Source organism: Heliconius melpomene, chromosome 8 (genome assembly GCF_056956725.1).
Source record: "Heliconius melpomene rosina isolate 202511_hmr_F chromosome 8, ASM5695672v1, whole genome shotgun sequence".
Taxonomy (NCBI): Eukaryota; Metazoa; Arthropoda; class Insecta; order Lepidoptera; family Nymphalidae; genus Heliconius; species Heliconius melpomene.
Window position 1 is genome coordinate 1,206,404 of NC_140396.1, and position 6,461 is coordinate 1,212,864.

At 33.9% G+C, this 6,461-nt stretch overlaps 1 protein-coding gene across 4 annotated transcripts in view; it reads right to left on the reverse strand.

Moving 5' to 3' along the window:
- Window positions 1–5,225, reverse strand: part of Nrx-1 (Neurexin 1) — a 122,436-nt gene extending 117,211 nt beyond the window's left edge. For all 4 annotated transcript variants that reach the window (XM_085188990.1, XM_085188989.1, XM_085188988.1 and 1 more), the window contains exon 1: window positions 5,070–5,225. The gene's annotated coding sequence lies outside the window, so the exon portion shown is untranslated. The remainder of the gene's footprint in view (window positions 1–5,069) is intronic.
- Between the last annotated feature and the right edge of the window lie 1,236 nt (window positions 5,226–6,461).

Consider the following 6,461-nt stretch of genomic DNA (forward strand, 5'->3'; position numbering starts at 1 on the left):
TTTTCACATAGAAATTCCAATTAAACGCAAAGTGCCTTATATATTATACTAGTGGTAGCCGTCAAGTCTGTTTGCGTGAAAAACCCCGATTCGATTGGAGATCAAACCCATTACCCGCACGCTCACTAACGTAATCATACCCTGTCCCATTGCGTCACAACGTAACCACTAAAAAACAAGACAACCAATAAAAAATATCCATCAATCCTATTCAATTAATAAATTTCTAACAATATATACAAGGGTAGATTTAACATTAAAACACAAACCCCACAGCCTGGAAGCAGTTAATCATGACGGGATCGCAAACATGAAGCTCACAGCCCAACTGCAGGGCGGTCTTATGCACAATTGCAGCCGCAACGTCAGAGAAAATACCGCCGCGAGCATAATGCTATTCGTGATTGCGCCACTGTGAATAATATCACCCTTTCACTGCACTGTATTTAATCGGGACGGAATCCTTGGTGTATAAACGTTGGACAATGTACCAGCAAGATGAAATTTCTTCCCATTTCATGGTACCTGAATAAGAATTTGCTTGAAGAAGCGAAATATTTAAAGTTTTTTTTTTTCTTTTGGATTTATTACTTAATTTTGTATACATTAATTTGAATACCAGAACTGTATGTAACGAGAACTTACTGAGAAAGTATATTTGATTTGTCAATTTGAATCCATATCGTTCGTTGATATTTACTGGATACACATTAATTCTTTAATATGAACGAGATAGTAGAAGTAGAAAAATGTTTAAATAATATAAAAAAATAGTCAGTCGTATGAAAATAATATCAAAAATTTATGAAGAATCCAAAAATTGAAAAATAATACTTTAAATCAATAACAATTGACTCACTTTTAAATAAATTTAAAAAAAAACAAAACGAATCTACAGCCCTGACCTGAAAAAACGACGCACTCAAGGCAAGACTTTTATAAAAAAAAAAAAAACAAATTCCAACTTAAAATAGATCAGAAGTTTTACTCTACAAAATATAATCTGGTGGCTAATAAAAGCTGGAACAAAATTGCAATATATCCGCACTGTCCGAGCGGACACTGAGAAGCTACAGTACAGAAAACATTCCTTACTCGGAACGTGATTTACAATCGTACTTGTGCAAGTTGCATTTCTTATTTTAAACTACACATATATCTCGTGGTCAGTGATCATTTTGGTTATAAGCTGAGTTTCAGAGTCCATTTCATATTATGAAGAATTTGTTTCCTTTTAGAAGAAGGCTTTTCGAAATTGTGATGTTTTTTTATTTCAATAGCCCTTTTTCAAGATGCACAATCCACGTCGTTAAATAATAATAGAGAAGATGGTTAGAAACTTTCTACAACCTAAGGACCGACCCCATAAAACTATAGAAGTCTAAAATCCACCATACAATAACCAAAATTGTTTGTTTGTACATGTAATATAGGTATAAAACATACAAGTATAAAAAAACTAACAAGAACAGTGATATTGTTAGAAAGCTTTAGAAACAATCATTAAGCTAATGATTCTTTCTGAGTAGCCTCCGGCGCCCTCGCGAGCCGCGTCATCCCTCCACGAGGGTCTCAGTGTTTAATGCCGTTGAGTGTTTACGTCAGCAGAACCAATAATAAAATGGATAAAAGAATAAATATCTCAAAGCGACATTGATTTTTTGATTTATCAGTTGGTTTCAAGTGGTTCATCTGCTTTCTCTTGTAATTGATATGAAAGATGTGATGGCAATCTTTTTTCAATTTTTACGCTGTATCGCTCATATACCGGAATAGGCAGAAGGAATCTAGAGTAAAGCCACTCAAAGTGTGTTGAGTGGCAGAACTCAACGCCGCGCTTACAAGTACTTATTCGCCCAAAAGTACTAAACAAACATACATTGAAATATGTGTTACATATATATTAAGAAAAAAAATATGTTAAAATTATTTCAGCTAACTAAAACCTGGAGAAAATGTTGAATGCACACGAAAAGATAGAAATAAAGCCTCAACCCGCATATGCACTTAAAATCTACTCGTGGAAATAAACGCGAACTCCGCATCATGCATTTGTAATATTCTATTATTTCCATTATTTTTATTATATAGCTTCACGCTGTATCCCGCACATAGCATATCTTGCTATGGTATGGTATGGTAGAGGGAACCTGGCTGGGAAGCTAAGACGCTAAGTTAAGATACTTCTGTTCCCCATTTTCAGCCAAATTCTTAAGGCATTGCTGATGTTGAGTGGCGGAATTCAACGCCGTGCTTTACCTGGTTATAAGAGTAAAGAAACTTGGACTTGGACCCCTGCCCCATGACGGCCTCAAATATTTGTACTATTTTAATTATAGACATTATTGTATTTTTTTTTTGGGTTCAGGCCATAACCCGCATATACTCGTAGTAGGGAACCACCAACATCGTGGTATTATGTTAACACAAAGAAATCAATATAATTCATTCCCGCGAGTGGGAATCGACCCCACAATCACAATCCCACGTACTCCTGCGCTACTACGGCCTCGTTATTGTAATATTGATATTGTATTTTATTTTAATTAATTAGGTCGAACTGAAACTATGTAATTAAAACGAAGCTTAATTTCACCTACTTTTATCATTATGTAACTTGTCAATTATACGTAAAAAAGAGAACAATAAGACACAATCGAGGTCTCTGTAGTGGGAGATGGGACCTAAGGACGCTTTTCAGTAAACCCACAGTTTAGATCGTAGAAAGCATGTTTTAAATATTTAAAATCAATAACTTAATGATTCTTCTATTAATATTTAGTCTATCATTTTTTATTTTTTATGATCACATGGTGATCTGGGCTACTAATGGGATTAAATTACATTTCAAATGAATTAGACAAAGACATTTTTTTTACTTCACACAGTATCCCACTACTATTGCTTCACGCTTAACTTTTCTCGTTATTTTTCCACCACATATTAGATTCCGTTCTCGGTTCTATCGATTTGAAGGCCGCCCTGAAATGAGGGTCAAACCCTTAGCTATCATGTTTATAATGACAGACAGTGTAACAGAAATATGTATACATAAAAAAATTGTTAATAAAGATTACTAGCATAACAAAAAGCGATACATATAAGTAGATACGCTTGTATGGCACAAAGCTGTATATTCATAGTTTACATTGTTTTATTACATCACGTACAATATTCTCTTCCGGCCATAAAATGACAATGTACCCCCAAAATAGATGTAGTTTTTGATCTATGGCGAATAGAACCCAACAGATTTTGAAGCTTTTGCGATAACTTTTAAACTCGAACAGTAATAAATATTATAAAAAACCCGGTTAACTGCAAGTTGGGATCATCCACCGAGGGTTCCAGGTCGAAGGAATTTAACATTCATTTCAGCTTGATACTTCCAAGCGATCTTGTGGAAAATGGACATTTCGTAAAATGTATTAACCACTGGGTCACGATGTTTCATTATAGCCATATCCTTATGGGGAGGACCTGATGGATGTTGAAAGCTCGATAATTGAGTCAAGCTAAAGGCTTACTACTACTGGCTACTTTACTAGTCCCTAAAATCCAAAATTGACTTGTAAGATTAAATTACTATCGAATTCATGAAGCAAGAATGAGTGGTAAAACATTTGAGTCCTTAGATTCCTTGCACTTCGACTTTCTGTCGAGAAAACTATATTCAATTCAATGATACTGAAGGAATATCATATGAAAGGCATAAGGATCCGCCGGAGTGCAAGTATAGTGAGGTTGGTTGGCACGACAGTGGACTCTTCTCTCTAGCTATCCCTAACTACCTATAGTTATAAAGCGGGAAGCAATAAGAAAACTCACTCTCTCACGGAAATAAACTATATTATATTTTCTTTTCCAATCTCCGAAGACAAGAAGCTAATCGCGGCGTTGAGTTACCCACTCTTTTTTTTCAGCTTCACGCTGGGAACGGGGTGTAGAGTTCCTTTCTTAATTGGAGTTATTACGTATTGTCTGAAAATCGTGAAAATAATGCCGCTGTCACTCGTATACCTTTATATACTTTGTATTCCATATGTATGAAGGTCAAGTTCAACGAAGTGAAATTAATATAAATGACTAAATATACAATTTTTAATTTATTTTGTTTAGTATCTATTGATTTGGAAATAACTAAAATTAGTGGAAGGACCGACCAATTTAAAGGTCATTCATTCGTGTTGAGTGTCGTAAGTCAACGCCACGTTTTATATTATTAGCAAAATCAGAATATAAAAATAATTCTTTCCTCAGAACGGGAACGGAACCCACACCCATCGTGTTAACAGTGTGTCAAACGTTGTTGTCTATGAAACATTTTTTTTGTAAAATAAAGGATACATTTTCATATTCTGACATAATAATTAATATGTTTTAAATTTAATATTTTTATGCCGCCGCCGATCTCTCGAAAATTATGCTGTGCTTGAGCTACGGTGTCTTAACACTAGATCTGCTCAGCCTGTTATATACGGGATACGGCATTAGTAACAGTTAATGTTAAAATACTTCGTTTTCTAATTTACTTTTAATACTGTTCATACAGCAGTTAACTGTAATATACTTAGTTGTCACAAGTACGAATTTAGTTTTAATAATACGTAATTAAATAATCAACTTATAATTATTGGTGTTATTATAACTCTAGGTCAAGGTTTTAAATTCACGGAAGAAGCAAAAGTAATTACTAAGCTTATTATGATATACAAAATTTAAGGATAATTCATAGAACCCTTAAGAAACAGAATTTTTATTATTTCATTTTAAACATAAACGCGACAAAAATAATATAAAGAAAAAGAACATCCGCAGAAACCACAGATTACATATTTATTTTATCGTTCATGATGTCTTTTATATCATCTAGTCTTTCAAGTGACATCCGTACCAATAAAACAAAGCCTCTATTCATAAATGAAAAACTGAATACAACTTAAAATTAACATTAAAAGAATAAATACTACAAATGTTACCATAAACAAGAATCGAAACTATATTAAAAATAGAGCAGGCTACTACGTTATGTTACAACAGCGTATCGTAGCGTTAAATGTAGTACATACCTATTGCATATCCATTCGTCGTTTTATCCAAGAATGTAAATCACAAATGAACACTCCGACTGACGTTTTAGTAAATATAATAATTACAAAAAGTGTAATATTATTATGTAATTGTATTATGTTTTAGGACGCATGGCGCGAGCTGGGCGCGCTGGAGACGACTGCAGGCAGAAATGGCGGCGGTTTGCGCGCGCAACCCGCCCTGCGGTTAACGTGCTGTTCCATTAGTTCTTTAGAATTACTATTTTGTCGACCATGCTGTTTTATGATGGAATATGAAAACGAAGATGCCATATTCAGTTCAAATAGATTTTCTATTGCTTTGTTTTAATGATTGATTGTTTTGTTTATCTTATTGCACCTAAACGAATTTCATTAATTATTTAATTTTTATATTGAACTTTAAAAATATTTTAATTTTTGTTTTTCTTTAAAAAAAACCGCAGCATCGACTAACATCAGCAAATCTCAAAAAATACACAACAGCTAGTAATAAAATCGACAAATTAAATACAAATGCTTAGACGCATCAAGGAAAACCACCCTTAAACGAGACAAAAGGCTCGCACTTTGTAACGTTCAGCGTTACCTCTCACCAGAAACAATTTTCGCGTTAATTTTTCCCCTCTATCGTCGTACATTGCCGTTTTTATATAAAATTCACTGTATGAAAAATGTATAAAAGACAGCAACGGATGCTAATAATTTTAAATTCTCATACTTATACGTGAAAAAGTTACAGAGGAAACGAGTCATCGTGAAAAAAAAAGCTATGATTTTCGTGAACGAAATCTCTCGTTCAGTTGAGAAGTGCAAGAGAATCAAATAATTCTTTGTTGTCGTAATAAGGGTGGGAACGTAAATTCAACAGTTTACGCTACAGGGCGGAACCTAGGGCGGGGGTTGAATTAATACACGTGTATTTTATTACCGTTTTCTTGAATTATGTGAAAGCATTCTGCAGAATATCAGTTTTCAACGTTTGTTATAAATTTGAATAAAGAATATAGTAGTAGTCTACACTGCTATGCATATGCTAATATTATAAAAAATACAGTCGAATTGATAAGTTGGTTAAAAAGTGAAAAAAATGTTAATAGTAAACTTAATAATTAATTTATTGAAAAAGGTTATTTTTAACACTTTTTTGTGTTATTCTACAATGAGATTCCCGCTGTATCCCGCACACAGCAGGATAGGCAGAGGGAACCTAGTGTTAAGACACTCCGTCCCCCACTTTCCGAATTCTGGAGTTTAGTAAACATTTTTTTTTTTCAGTTTCATGCTTCCCGCATATAGCAGAGTAGTGGAAGAGAAGTTCTAAAACGATTGCGGGCGCTCAACGCCGCGCTTATACTTTGAAAAAATGAAAATATTAATAAACAAATATTT